Source organism: Amblyomma mixtum, chromosome 7 (assembly GCF_055824585.1).
Source record: "Amblyomma mixtum isolate Tamu chromosome 7, ASM5582458v1, whole genome shotgun sequence".
In the NCBI taxonomy this organism is placed as follows: Eukaryota; Metazoa; Arthropoda; class Arachnida; order Ixodida; family Ixodidae; genus Amblyomma; species Amblyomma mixtum.
In genome coordinates, this window is record NC_143018.1 from 63,772,035 (window position 1) to 63,785,950 (window position 13,916).

The following is a 13,916-nucleotide window of genomic DNA, read 5'->3' on the forward strand; positions in this document are numbered from 1 at the left end:
TTACTGTAATAATTCTCGCACGGTGGAAGCGTGGCTTCGTTTTATTCTAACGAGGTGGCTGCATGGCGCGTGACAATTTCCTCGGTGGCAGACAAAGCCTGTCCTCGCGCCAGTCAGTGTGGCCGATGGTGGCAGCGCTTGAGAGGAGCCAGATCGGCAACTTGGATCTTGCTGGAGCGCCGATCGTTTGCGGTAACATTGGCAGCTACGTAGCTTACATCGCTCAAGCGACTCACTACGACGTAAAGGCCAGAATACCTAAAGAAAAACTGATGTCACAGCCCACGCTTGCGCAATGGCATCCAGAGCCAAAGTAATCTCCTCGGGGGTTGTTGCCGCAAGGTGACGCTTGCATTAGCGGTCTTTCCGTCGGAGTTGACAACAGAAAGTGGGCAAGCGGGATATTCGCCGAACTTCTTCAGCGCGACGTGATAGATGGTAGGTGGAAATGTCTTCGTGAAAGGAGAAGGAAAAGAGTGTGTTCAGAAACGCGCGCGGCATCCTGGTGTAGAGCAGCTAGAAAGGTGAATATTCGGTGACCTCATGTTTCGCGGTGTTGTATGCGTACGTCACGAATGGTATTAGGGCGTCCCAGTTCCGTTGATCTGATGCCACTACAAGCACAGCGTGTTAGTGAGGGTGCGGCTTGTGCGCTCTGTAAAGCTGTTGGTCTGTGGGTGGTAGTGTGTGGAGTGGCGGTAGTTAGATCCGCACAGCCGTTGTAGCTCTTCCACGACGTCAGCACTTAACTGCCGGCCACTCTCGCAGATAACAGCGGTAGCACCATGATGAAGGATAAGAGAGTGCTGCAGAAAAGTTGACACATTACTTGATTTCGCTGACACGAGCGCTAGTTTTCCCGTATCTTGTCAGATAGTCGACACAGACTACAACCCAGCGGCGTCCTTCCGTAGACTTGGGAAAGGGGCCAAGCAGGTCGACACCAACTTTTTCAAAAGGCGCCGATGGTGGCTTGACCGGGTGTAGAAGGCCTACAGGAGGGGATCTGTTTCGCTTTAGACGTTGACATTGGGGACAGCTTGCGACGTATTGTTTCACTGTCTTATTCATGCTGGTAAATAGAAGCGTTCAAGAATCCTCTAAGCGGGCGGTAAACCCAATGTTGACCGGACGTGAAGTTGTCGCGCATGGCGTGCAGCATTTCACTGCGAAAATTCCCTGGGGCAACCAAAAGCATGCAGGCACCACAGAGCAAATAGTTCTTCTTGCAGAGAATGCCGTCCTCAAGGGTGAACAGCGTAGACTGTGATCTGGTGCGGGCCGGAGCAAGAAATCTTGCAACGTGAGGTCGTTATGTTGCTCTCGCCGAACTTTTTTTAACAGTTAAAGCCCGTGTCACACTGCGGAAACTCAACAACGACATCAACTAAAGGCGTTCGCAAGCGAGCCGTCAACAAGTCGCCTAACCAACTCGTCCCACAACTTCTTGTCACACTGCACGAACGGCACAGAAGCGAGACAGATTGCTACGGTGTTTCCTCGGTATGACAGCTTTCAGGAACCGGAACAATAAACAAACAGCGTTCGTGGACACGGTAGGCCATGTTCGTTGGCCGGGCGAATTTCCTAGAGACACCCCACCAACCAAAGCAAGCATTTTGCTTTGATTCACCGCTTTGGTGTCTTTCGTTTTTGGAAACGTAGTTTTCAACGTACAGAAAAGAGCGTCTCCTTTCGTCGCAATGCTGTCTGCTGCGGTACGGCGTCTCGCAGGCAGGCGCATATGGACGGGAAAGCTGCCGTGGCCACCGTCGGTTGGCGGATCAGGCTGCCATGGAGAAGCACGTTTCCTACGAACCCCTTCGCATTTTTGTGAGCAAGCGTACACTTCTGACGAACGCGGCTCTGTAGGAGCTAAAAGGAATGCCTTGTACCTTGCGTATGGACTGCCTCGGCCGCGAGCTCCAGCAGTTTCTTGACGGGTTTGCGCGCGAGAACCGCCTGAGCAGGAGCTGGCATACGAGTGTGCCAGTTGCTCGCTTGAACGTGACGCCGTCGTATTCGTGCCACCAGTAAAGTGACCTGATCGCGATGATTGAAGAGAGGAGCTTTCCATGGGATATAACAGGCCTAAAATATGAATGGCGTGGTCTGAAGGAATGTGTGTTTCAAGAAATCGCTAGGGCGTACCGTATTTCACAGGTGAGCGCGAGTTACCGGCCCTGCTACTTTGGAACTTGAGATGAACAAGAAAGCAGTGCTGCATTTATTTCTTTAGGACAGCAAAAAGAATAATTCTGCTGGGTTCCCATTTCATTGCTAGAATGATGCGTATAATTTTACATTTTTTTAGTACCCTGACAACGTGGTACAAACTCTCTGAATCTGCCGAAATGGGGGCGTGATTTGTAGTGACCGGCGGGTTTGATAATGCTTTGTGGGACAGCAGCGCAAAATACGAAATGCCTAGAGGTAGACACAGGGCACAGAATGTAGACGCATGTAGCCCGTGTTTGATTCTCCCGCATCAAGTATTCGATAACGCCTTTTTCAGGCGCTATTCGCAGCCCGTCGATCATCGAGCGTGGTTTCTCTGCGGTGGCGGCTCGTCGTCCGAGTCCGTATCGACGGTGCACTATAGCAGCAAGGCTGAACCTCAGCCGCGGCGCACGGTCTTAGTTCGTCCGATATTCTGCAAAACCACCAGTAGCTACGCAGCGCAAATCGTCTCTTGTTTCCTCACCTGTGCATACGCACGGAGGAGAGCGCGCGAGCAAGAGCAGAGAAGCGCCGGGGAACGCGATTGAAGTGGTTTTTCTGGTGTGACAGAGAGTTTCTGAACAAGTTCCACACATGTGGCCAACACAGACTGGTGGGAGACCGCGACACGTTTCCCTTCTGTTCGAGTTGACGCGATGTGACAGGATCGCCAACCATACGAAACTACTGTTTTCGCAGTGCGGCCTTTACACACGACTGCACAAGCAGTAACGTGTTCGTCACCACTGTGACTCTGGCCGAGCACTGCCACAAGACCGACACCACTGGCATCAGTGTGGATCTCTGTAGCTGCGGTGGGATCAAAGTGGGGAAAAGGTTTCAGCTGGTTAGAACCACATTCGGCTCTCCACACAAAATGCCAGTCTTTACGCTGCAGAGAAGTGAGAGGGTGTGCAAGGTGCGCCGAATCGGTAATAAAGCGGCGCAAATATTAACGCAGGCCGAGGAAATTCTGAAGGGCTTTCAGGGCTCGTGGTTCTTCAAAATTCCGAACTGCACCAAGAGTCCGTCGATAGGGCCAGATTTCCTCCACATCCACGAGGAATCTAAGGACGAAAGTTTGCCGCTCTCTGAAATAGCACTTCTTAGAATTAAGGAGGAATGCAGCCTTGCTGATGCAGTGGAGAACCATACCGAGGCTTTCAATGTGCTCTTTAAAGGTCTTGCTAAAGATGACGACGTCATGCAAATAGCACATGCGTATATAATATTTTAATCCTCGTGGGACCGCATTCATTAAAAGCTCGAATATGGCATTCACATCGCCCAAGCGGAATGGCATGAAGAAGCCGTCGGGAGTCACGAAGGTGGTTTTCTCTCTGTGAAGGATGTACTGGTAATATCCAGTACCCAGATCGGATTTCAAAGGATGATCAGTATGACGCCGAGTGAAGGCGGTCCACAACGTCATCAATGCGCGGTAATTTATACACGTTTTCCTTTGTCATCGCATTTAAGGGACGATAATGGACGCAGCGAGCTATAAAAAGAAAAATGATGGGTGTAATGCTAACATACCGGATGCGGGCAGAGTGGGCGAGGGAACAAACACGGGATAGAGACATCCTAGTCGGAATCAAGAGGAAGAAATGGGCTTGGGCAGGGCATGTGATGCGAATGCAATATAACCGATGGTCCTCAAGAGTAACGCAGTGGACTCCAAGAGAAAGCAAGCGCAGCAGGAGACAGCAGAATGTTAGGTGGACGGATGAACTTAAGAAGTTCGAGGGGACACTGTGGCCACAGCTGGCAAATGACAGCGTTAATTGGAGAGACGTGGGAAAGGTCTTTGCCTTGCAGTGGGCGTAGTCATGTTGATGATGATGGTGATGAATCGATGCAAAATCACCGTGAGATGTCTTTCTTCCTCACTAGTATTATGGGCGCGGCCCACGAACTGGAAGACAGCGGAATGACTCTGTCCCGCAGCATCTCTTGGACCTTACAGTGAATGATTTTGTCCTCAGCCGCAGCGACTCGATACGGTTTCTGAAGAATGGGATATTTATTCCTCGTGTTAATTTTACGGTGCATATGAGATGCTGGCAACGATGAGAGAGTCACTCTGTGCCTAATGTCGAACACGTGGCAATGAAGCACGATTATGTCCTGCAGTGCACGCCGCTCGGGAGAAGGGAGCGATTTTTTTTACTGTCTCTCGCAGCTGAGAAGAATAGTCCGATGTTTCGGATGCTGGTCGGCGAGAATAGGAAACGGCCGAGACAGTGTCGGTAACATAGTCGTGAGATCTCGCTAGTCTAAATCGAGACGAAAGGTGCACTGGTTGTGTGGAAAGGTGCACATGCTCGAATAGTAGTAGTAGTAGAAGACGTTTATTCGGCCAAAAGTTACAGGCCGAGCATATCGACCGCCTGGGCGACCAGAAGTCGCTGTTCTTCCTCCCCTTCAGCGCCAAGCCAGTCGAGCCAGGTGGTGATGGATAAAGAAGGTGGGGGGTAGGAACCCGACTGCTGAGCAGCCGGGCAATAGAAGAGGCAATGGGCAAGGTCCGCATAGTTAGAGGGGCAGTTGGGACAGGAAGGGTCCGATCGATAGCGATAGAGAAAGAGGCGAGACGGGGTGATGATTGCATTCATTTGAACGTGCCGAAGAAGGCGAGCCTCCGGCACTGTGAGTGATGGATGAGGGGGAGGGTAAAGGCGTTTGTCGAGACGGAGCTCGAGGTAGACCTCTTTTATGGTGCGGCGAAGGGTGAGTCTCCCACCGTCCTCCGAGGGCTTGGGCCAGGGGATCAACGGTGCCCGGAAAAGTGTGTCACGGTCGAGCTGATGAGCCAGCTCATTGCCGTCAATCCCTGAATGTCCAGGGACCCAGCGGAGGAAAACGATGGAAGGCTGCAAAGCGGAGACCGCTCGTTCGACCTCCTGTTGAAGAGAAGGGGTTAGGGTGCGTTTCTGTATGTGGTGTATAGCGGCTTGTGAGTCTGAATAGACTGTGTACTCTTGAAGAGAGGGAAGGAGGGCAAATGACTGGAGGGCATGCGCAATGGCGAGGACTTCGAGGGACAATGCATCCGGAGGGCGTAGAAACGGCCCGCTGGTGTCAGTTTCAGGAGCGGGGAGGTGGGGGTGGTACAGGGCGTAGCCGCAGGAACCTCGAGGAGCCACGAAGGAGGCATCCGTGTAAGCTACACCCTGGGTATCAAAGAGAGGGGAATGGTGCTGTGCGGCCGCATGACGACGGCCGGCGTGCAGAACGGGGGACATGTTGGACGCGGGGTGGGAATAGGAGAGGTAAACTGGGTGCAGGGAATGGGCGAGATACCCGCTTGAGTCAGTAACCACTGACCCTGACGGGTAAGGGAAAGCCGGGCAATCTGCGAGTCATGATGGAGAGAGAGCATAGAACGGAGAGGATGAAAGAGGCCTGTTGCAAAGATCTTTGCAGTAGAAGTAGTGATAGGGAGGTTGAGAGCTGCCTTGTAGAGGCCCACAAGGGCAGTCTCAACAGCGTTAAGTTCAGTCTGATTGAAGGAAACGTAGGGTGCAAAGTACAAGACCTTGTTGAGGGCCAGCGCGTGGGCAACTCGGCACGCATGAGCCTCGTGGAGACCTGAGCGCCGAGTGACCACGCGCCTCAGGAGGTGAGTTACGGAGTGGCAGGTGGTGACAGCACGGTGGAGGGCTTGCACGTTCTTGGCTGCATGCAAAGGAAAGCCAAGAACTTTGCACTGCGTGACGACAGGAATGGGAGAGCCAGCAAGGTGGAGAGAGACGAATTGGTTGTGTGAGCGCTGGTATGAGGAATGGTTGAGGAGAAGGAGCTCGGATTTTTCAGGAGCAGGAGAGAGGCCAGCAGTGGTGAGAAAGGAGTCGATGAGATCTAGGCCACGTTGCAGGGTGTCCTGTACGTGACCAGGAGAGCCAGACGAACACCAGAGAGTGATGTCATCGGCGTAAAATATATGATGCAGGTCGGGAATTTCAGCTAGCTGGGAGGCGAGAGGGGCCATAGCAAGATTGAAAAGGGTAGGAGAGAGAACAGCACCTTGAGGAGTGCCTCGGGTGAGGTTGTGGGGGTCGGACAGATAGGTGTCGACTCGAAAGCGAGCGACACGTTTAGAGAGGAATGAGCGGATATAACAGTACATGCGGGAGCCACAGTCTAGGGAGGCGAGTTGGGAAAGGATGTGGTCGTGGCAAACACCGTCGAAGGCCTTGCGAACATCGACGGTCACAAGTGCGTGAATTTGAGTGGGGGTAGGTGACAGAAACGTGTGCTGGAGAACCAGAAACATGTCCTGTGCACAGACGTGGCGTCGGAAGCCGATGAGAGAATGAGGGAAGAACTCCCTCGTCTCGAGAAAATTAGAGAGGCGAGTCAGGGCCATTCGCTCAAGGGTCTTACCAACACATGATGTCAGGGAGATTGGGCGGAGGTTAGAGAGAGAGGGAGGCTTGCCCGGCTTTGGAATCATAGAAATGAGGGAGGAGGTCCAGGAGCTGGGCAGGCAGCCGCTGTCCCATGCATCATTGTAGGTTTTAAGGAGGAATTCTTTGGCGCAGTCAGGAAGGTTGCGAAGTGTGGTGTATGTAACGGCATCCTCACCGGGAGCCGAGCGTGTAGCATTAGCAGCCAGAGCCGATTCGAGCTCCCGGAGAGTGAAGGATTGGTCCAGATCGGGGTTAGGTCCACCGCAGTACACCGGGTAGGAGGGTGCCAGAGGGGGCGGGAGATAGAGAGAGGCGAGCTGATCAAAAACATCGGAGGGAGTTCCTTGAGTGAGGGCTTTAGCTAGAGTGGGAGCAAGGGCAGGCTTAGTGCCAAGGAGGGATTTGAAGAGAGACCATGTGGATCGCGAGTGCAATACAGAGTCAAGACGGTCACAAAGAGCACTCCAACGAGAGTGCTCGAGTGAGGCGCAGTGGGCGACGATCTCGGCCCGCAGAGCAGTGATCCGGGAAGAAAGTTGGGCATTTTGGGGTTGGCAGCGGAAGGAGCGTTGAAGACGTTTACGGCGACGCCATAAACGGAGTAGGTGAGGATCTGGGTCTGGGACTGGGTGACAAGAGCGAACACGACGGCTACTGGACGTGAGCGCTGCAGTGATGCGCGACGTCCAGTCGTCGTAGGATTGAAAGGAGTCAGAGGCGAGATTAGCGCGGAAGGCGTGCCAATCAGTATGAGTGACCGGATGACATCGAGGGATGTGGGAAAGAGAGGTGGAAATGTGGACAAGATAGTGGTCACTGAGAAGAGTTTCGGCTGTCACTTGCCAGTGAAATGAAAGTGAACCGCGAGAGAAAGTGAGATCGGGTGTCGTGGGACGCTGTGAGGCAGTGCCCGCTCGAGTAGGGGAGCCAGGAGTATTGAGAAGGGTGAGGTGGCGTTCCTGGGCCAGACAGTGGAGGAGGCGGCCGGGTTCGAGGGTTTGAGGGTAGCCCCAGAGTGTGTGAGGGGCATTAAAGTCACCACCAAAGAGGAGATGGGAGTTAGAAGGAAGAGAGTGAAGGAACGTGCCCATGGCGGAAAATAAAGAGGAGGTAACAGGGGGGTTGTAGAAAGACAAAAGGGCGAGTGAGACGCGGGAAGAAGGGTAGTAATAGACCACACCAACTAAATATTTAAGAAGGACGGAGGGGATATCAAGTGGCTCCACGAGCACGTCGCTACGTACATAAATAGACGCAAGTGGTGTGGCCGTAGCGGCATGGTAGGCGCGGTAACCTGGGACAGTGCGGGCCGTCCGGGTCTCCTGGAGAAGGAGAAAATGGGGCAGGGAGGGGCGGGCGAGTAGATACTGGTGGAGGGGGGTCTTATTATGGCACAGATTTCGGCAGTTCCACTGCACAATCTCGAGGTCCTCGCCAAAAGCCATTATGATAGTGTAGAGGTAGAACTTCGTGAGGGTACGCGTTCCTTCTTTTTGGCCGGGGGCAGTGACTCATGCAGGGATTGGAGCGTAGAAGTGAAGGATTCTAATTGTTTGGATTGTGCTTGGAGGGTGGTAAGAATCCGCAGAACCGATGTCTCGAGCTGAACCAAGCGAGTGTGGTGTGCCTGTGTGGTGGCTTCGAGAAGATCAGCCAAAGGGGCGACCTGGGCGGTGGAGGAGGGAGTGGTGAGTGTGGCAAGGTGCTCATTTAGCTTGGTAAGCTGGGAGGTAAGAGAGGAGGTGGTTGTCTGGAGGGTTTGGGCCAAGGCGTGGATCTGTTGTTGTAGGTCGTGGGAAATGCGCTGTTGCTCTCGCTGCTGGCGTTCCAGCATAGCGAGCCGGAGGTCGAAGGAGCGGCTCTCGTCAGTCAGGGATGGAGAGGGTGGTGCAGTGGAAGAGACGCTGGAAAGGGACGCTGGAACCGAGGAGCCTTTAACTTTGCCGGCGTAGGAGCCTAGTGGTGACTAAAGTCCCTTTATGAGCTTTTCTAAAAAAAGCTAAGTACCGAAAACGTTTGCGGCGCCGCCGACGCACACTATTGGACAGCGCCCACTTCCGGTTGAGAACTGGTTCCGTTCCGCCATGTTCTTCCTAAGTCGTCCGGCTGCATAGTTCGACGGCGCTTGCACGCTACGTTTCTTCATGACGCGAGAAGCGCCCGGACTAACCTCGACTGATCGAAGCCATGCAGAGCTGCATCTACGTTTTGCCAGATTACTGTAGATGATCCTGACCTGGTTGTCTCGAAGTTTCCTTGCCGGCTTTAAATTGAGCGATGTCGCGAGCGCCGGGCATTTCGTAGTTCGGCGACTGACGAGCACGTCTGTTGCTTACGGCGCCGCCGAGTGATTCAGTTGTTTTGTGGGCGCAAGTCAGCCCAAATAAAGAGCTTCGTTTGCAAGTTTAGTTGCTGTCTTCCTGACCGCTGGACTGCCGTCACTACAACGTGACAGTATAGTTGGGCTGGCCACGGACATTCAGCGGAGGTGACTTTTTTATATTTGTCGCTGTTTGCTGGAAGTCACTTTAGTTTATCGGACGCTTTTTTTGTGTCCGCAGCAGCACATGAAATGCCGGGCTGTTGCGCCTTCGGGTGCTCAACCCAGTCAGGAAAAGGGCTGGCGTTGTTTTCAGTGCCGCTGGCGAAGAACGATATTGTGCGACAGAAAGCGTGGCTCCACAGGATTGGGAGAAAAAATTTCAAGCTGACGAATTCTAGCAAGTTATGCGATGTAAGCTCAATTCCTGTTTTCCATCGTTGAGATTCGATGCTATAGTAGCAAACTTTGGCTGGCGAGTCAGAATTGGTAAAGCTCCCAGCTCGCACTATGCTTGACGATTGTTTGATTACGCGCTGCTGTCCGCTTTTGTCATTTCGTAAACATGCATGTCAGTGCAAGTATGCGCGCGTATTTCAGCCTACGGCTCAATTCCGGCACCTACTGCAGCTGGCCCATTGAGATCAAGTAGCCAAAAACTTTTCGCTCAGTAATGCGCCCTGAAACCGTAGCCTCTTGCGAAGTGTTCTGCAGTACGCCCCGCCAATTCTTAATAGTACCGCGCGACCGTCGACCAGCCGGCTTGTCAGCGCCTGATGACAGCGCTGAGCGGCAAAACGAGCGAGAAACAGTGCATCTGAAACAAATGTTCTTATTCTCGCTTGATTCGCGCTCCGCGCCATGATAAGGCGCTGACAAGTCGACGCTCGCGCGGTACTATTAAAAAATTGGCGGTGTGTACATAACTCGCGCTCCAATTAGATGAATTTACATGTGTTCACACTCGCGCATAGCATGTCTGATTTATTGGGGTGTTAGCTGCACAAGTGCTCTACGTGCCAAAAGTTTGTGACGCGGGCGCAAAGGAATTTTATTGCTGTGCGAAACCAAGGGTCAGTCTCAGCGTCCAGTGCCCATAATATTTATTTCATTCTATTCCCGCCATACAAGTAATCCGCGAGGCAGCACCGCAATTATTTCGCGCATACCGGCCCCCCGCAGACATCGGCTTCCCTGTCTGTCCTAGAAATTCATGAAGGGACTTGAGTGTGCTCACCTGCACAGCTGGGTTTTTGTATTTTTCATCTTCATATATATTCCTAATACGACTACCCTTCTTTAAAGCTCCATTTTACTGAACATCAATTCGAGCCCATAATTCTGAGGAAGCTTGGCATAAAGAGACTGAAATGCACTGCTGTCCCGTCAATATTCTCTCACCGGCCAGCAAAGCTGCCCCGCAAACCGCCGTTGGTAGTATTTGCAATAATATGCTATATATAAAGTTGCACGCGTGTCCGTGTTCTCTCGCGAACTGGCCGCCGCACCACAACTGCAGTTTCGCCGTCTCCGACAAAACTCAACGCAAATCACATTCGGAGCGCATTACTAGTACGTTTCCCTTGTTCTCATACCAAGCTCATTTACTACATTTTTCACTGCCCCTTACAGCAAAGCCGCAACTCTGCAAGGTCCGCCGTTCCAGTGCATACAACCGCGCCGCCGGAACGCGTTAGGAAGAACATGGCGGACAACGCGAGCCGCAGGGGAAAGGGCGGTAGGAGAGGAGGGACTTGTCGCTACTTAGCAAAGCTGATCTAGGGACTTTAGTGGTGACGTGACCGGAGCTGACGGAGGTTCATGATTAGAGGAGGAGGAGGGGGTGGGTTGCGTGGCCCGGCGCAAAGCTAGGCGTCGTAGGTACGCAGCTTTGGCACACTCGCGTTGTTTACCGAGGAGAAAGGGGCAAGTGGGGTCGAGGGAGGGGTGGGTGTTTACCTGGCAATGAACGCACCAGGCCTGGGCACATACATGAGCGGAAGGGTCGGCGGGTAGAGGAGCAGCACAGCGACGGCACTTTGCCGGAACGCTGCGCTGTGGACACTGGTGGGCGCGGTGTCCAAGAGCGGGACAACGGGTGCAGGTGGGAGGCTTAGGCTTATGGGGACGGCACCGGAAGGCAACGCGTTTGAAATACACAAAGTGGGGGATTATGCTTCCAGCGAAAGTTATGAGCACCGACTGAGTGGTGCCCATCATACGAGCAGCAAGAATGTCGGTTTTGAATGATTCGATATCATGCATGAGGTCATCAGGGGTGAAGTGGCCACCGACGTTATGGATGACGCCGAGGCATGAGATGGGAGGATTAGGGGCATATGTTTTAATGGTGATAGGCTTACCGTGAAGCTGAAGATGTGTGATAGAAAGCAGGAGGTGGGCGGTGAGAGGGGAATGAGTTTTTAAAAAGACGAGGCTTGGGGCTGGCTTGGCCTGAAGGGTAATCTCCGCACTGCTCTCGGAGGACAGTTGTGCAGCGGAGACGACTGCGGCGAGGACGTCGTAGAGCGGTATCTTGGGGTTGAGGGTGCCAGGGGGAAGCTGTATGCCAACTGTGATGAGCTCGGTGCGGGGCCGGGTGGCGGAGGCAGGCTTACGGCAGGCACCGATGGTGGTCCAGCCGACCTCAGGGGCCGGAATGGGATGGCCGTCGACCGGGGACGCCGTAAGGTCCATGTCTGCTGTGTCGTCAGCCTGAGCCGCAATCTGCGACGCAGGCACCAAGGTGCTGGACTTGCTGTCAGCGGGAAGTGTGGTCCGAGTAGGTGCGGCGGCACTGGCGGCGGCGACGAACGCAGTCGACTGCGATGCGTCTGTGGGCCCGAAGCTCTTGGCTTCCCTTAATGCGTGGAGTTGGCCAGCAGTGGACGCCGCGGCGGTGACGAACGCTGCCGGCTGCGTTGCGGCTGTCGATTCGGAGCTCCCAGCGTCGGTGAACGCGACGGGAATGGGCGCGGTGGTGTGGCCGGTGTTGAACGCAGCCGGTTGAGACATGGCTGTAAGCGTGGTCGGAGTAGGCCCCGCGGCGGCCGCGTAGGAAGAAGTTGACACCGGCGAGGTATGGGTGGGTCTCGGCTTCAGGGGCTTGTTGAGACGCTGCATGCCAGAGGTGCAGGCGCGGCGCGTTAGGGTTAGTGAGGCGCCGCGCCGCAGCAGATTTTTGGAGGCGCTTGGAGCGCCAGCTCGACAGCGGGCCGTGATGCGAATGGTGTCCTCGTGGTGCGGATGTCTTCCTGACGCGATGGACTGTAAATCCAGGGACGGGCAAGGCCCTGGACCAGGCCAGGGGCAGGTGAAAAACGGAGCACGATAGTCAGCCAGCTAACCAGGGCGGCGCCACCTAGCGGATCTCGCTCGAATATACTCCGAACCCGTTCTGCATATTGTTCTCTGCACAGTAGGCATCGAAGCCGCAGTAATGAATGTTCTGGCGCACGCCGATGCGTCATTTCAAGCCTATTTTCGAGCCCTTCCTGCTGTTCATCGGTGGTTTCGCTGGTGCGCCATTATCGGGGTCTTCTCGCATCTGCTCTAAGCGCCCTTTCTACTCAGCTTTCGCTGCGCATCGGCGCCGGCAACTTTCTGAACCGGCTGTGGGCGCTGTTGCTTCCAATCGTCACGCTTCACTGCATTCCGCGGCACTTGGCGGCGGCGCGTCGACGTTTTTGAAACGAAAACCTTCACTAGGCTCGTCAAAACCATGTCTGGCGTGTGCCTTGATAAATTTGAGGCACAGCTGCGCATGCGCGAAATCGAGCGACGTCACGCGGAGCGCACGTGGCCGCTGCTGCTGCAGCCGTCGTCGCCGCCGCGCGCTGACTGCGTCGTCTGAGCGTCGCCGCTTCTCCTCCTCGCCACCATTTTACCCTTCGCCGCTGCCGCGCGGTCGCCGCCGCCGTCCCACGAGGAGAAGGCTCTTTCGCAAGGCGTTGCGAGAACGCGTGAGCGGCGGCGGCGGCCATAACAGAGGCGGCCATCCTCGCCACCGTTCGACCTTTCGCCGCAGCCGTGCGCAGCGCACATTTGAAACAAGTATATAAAGCGCGCTTGCCCATTGAACAGGCGCAGACACTCGCCATGGAAGAACAAGAAGAAGCAACAGTTGGACGGCGCAGAAACACCGATCGAGAAGTTGTAGCTTCGGAGCTGGCTGAAAAGCAGTATTACAGGTCGTGGTAGCAGCATCCCACCGCTGGCACCAGTTGTTACGAGTCGTGGTAGCAGCATCCCACCGCTGCCACCAGTTGTTACGGATCAGGTAGCATGGTCGTGCCGGAGAGGGGAATGAGGAAGGTCGGAGACGAGGTTACAGGAAAGACAAGACGAACTTTATACAGGTAAATTTACATTATATACAAACAGCAACTGAGAGAACGTATCAGTAAGAGAGTCTCGAAAACAAGGAGTTGATGAGAAACTACATGGTGATGAGCTCGATGGTCAGGAGCTACTCGGCCGTACTCGGCGCCGAGTTTTATAGCGTTCCCTTTCCCTGGACTCCCTAGGTGGGGGCCGGGCTTGTCGAGGAAGGAGTGTCCTGAAAAGTGCACTGTGGCACCCATCACACACCCTTTCATTAGGGAACACACCCCCGTCACGTGTCGAGATGTAGAGGATGCCGTCTACGTCGCGCAGACACCGGAATGTCGTAGAGCGGCGTTCCCGCGCTTTTCATGTGGTCGCACGTGCAGGGTCCAGGCTACATGCAAGTCCATGCGGTGCAGGAGAAACACTCGCTGTTAACTTCTTCCTAGTAGACGGACGCTGCTGTCAAACTTGATGACTGGACCCAGCTGACACCCGGGCCCCTTGGAATGTCAAGTACTGCCGACCGTGGCAGCTAACTTCTTTCTGTAGAGGAAGGTGCACTGCAGAGCTGGGCTGGACAGTTGCGGGGTGGATTACTGAAACCGCTTGCGTGGCTAATCCAGGCGTTGACC

The 13,916-nt window shown here is 54.3% G+C and overlaps 1 protein-coding gene across 1 annotated transcript in view; it reads left to right on the forward strand.

The window, feature by feature from the left end:
- The window catches only part of LOC149336297 (calcium-activated chloride channel regulator 1-like), a 147,228-nt gene that overhangs the window by 70,532 nt on the left and 62,780 nt on the right, over window positions 1-13,916 (forward strand). The window lies entirely within an intron of this gene.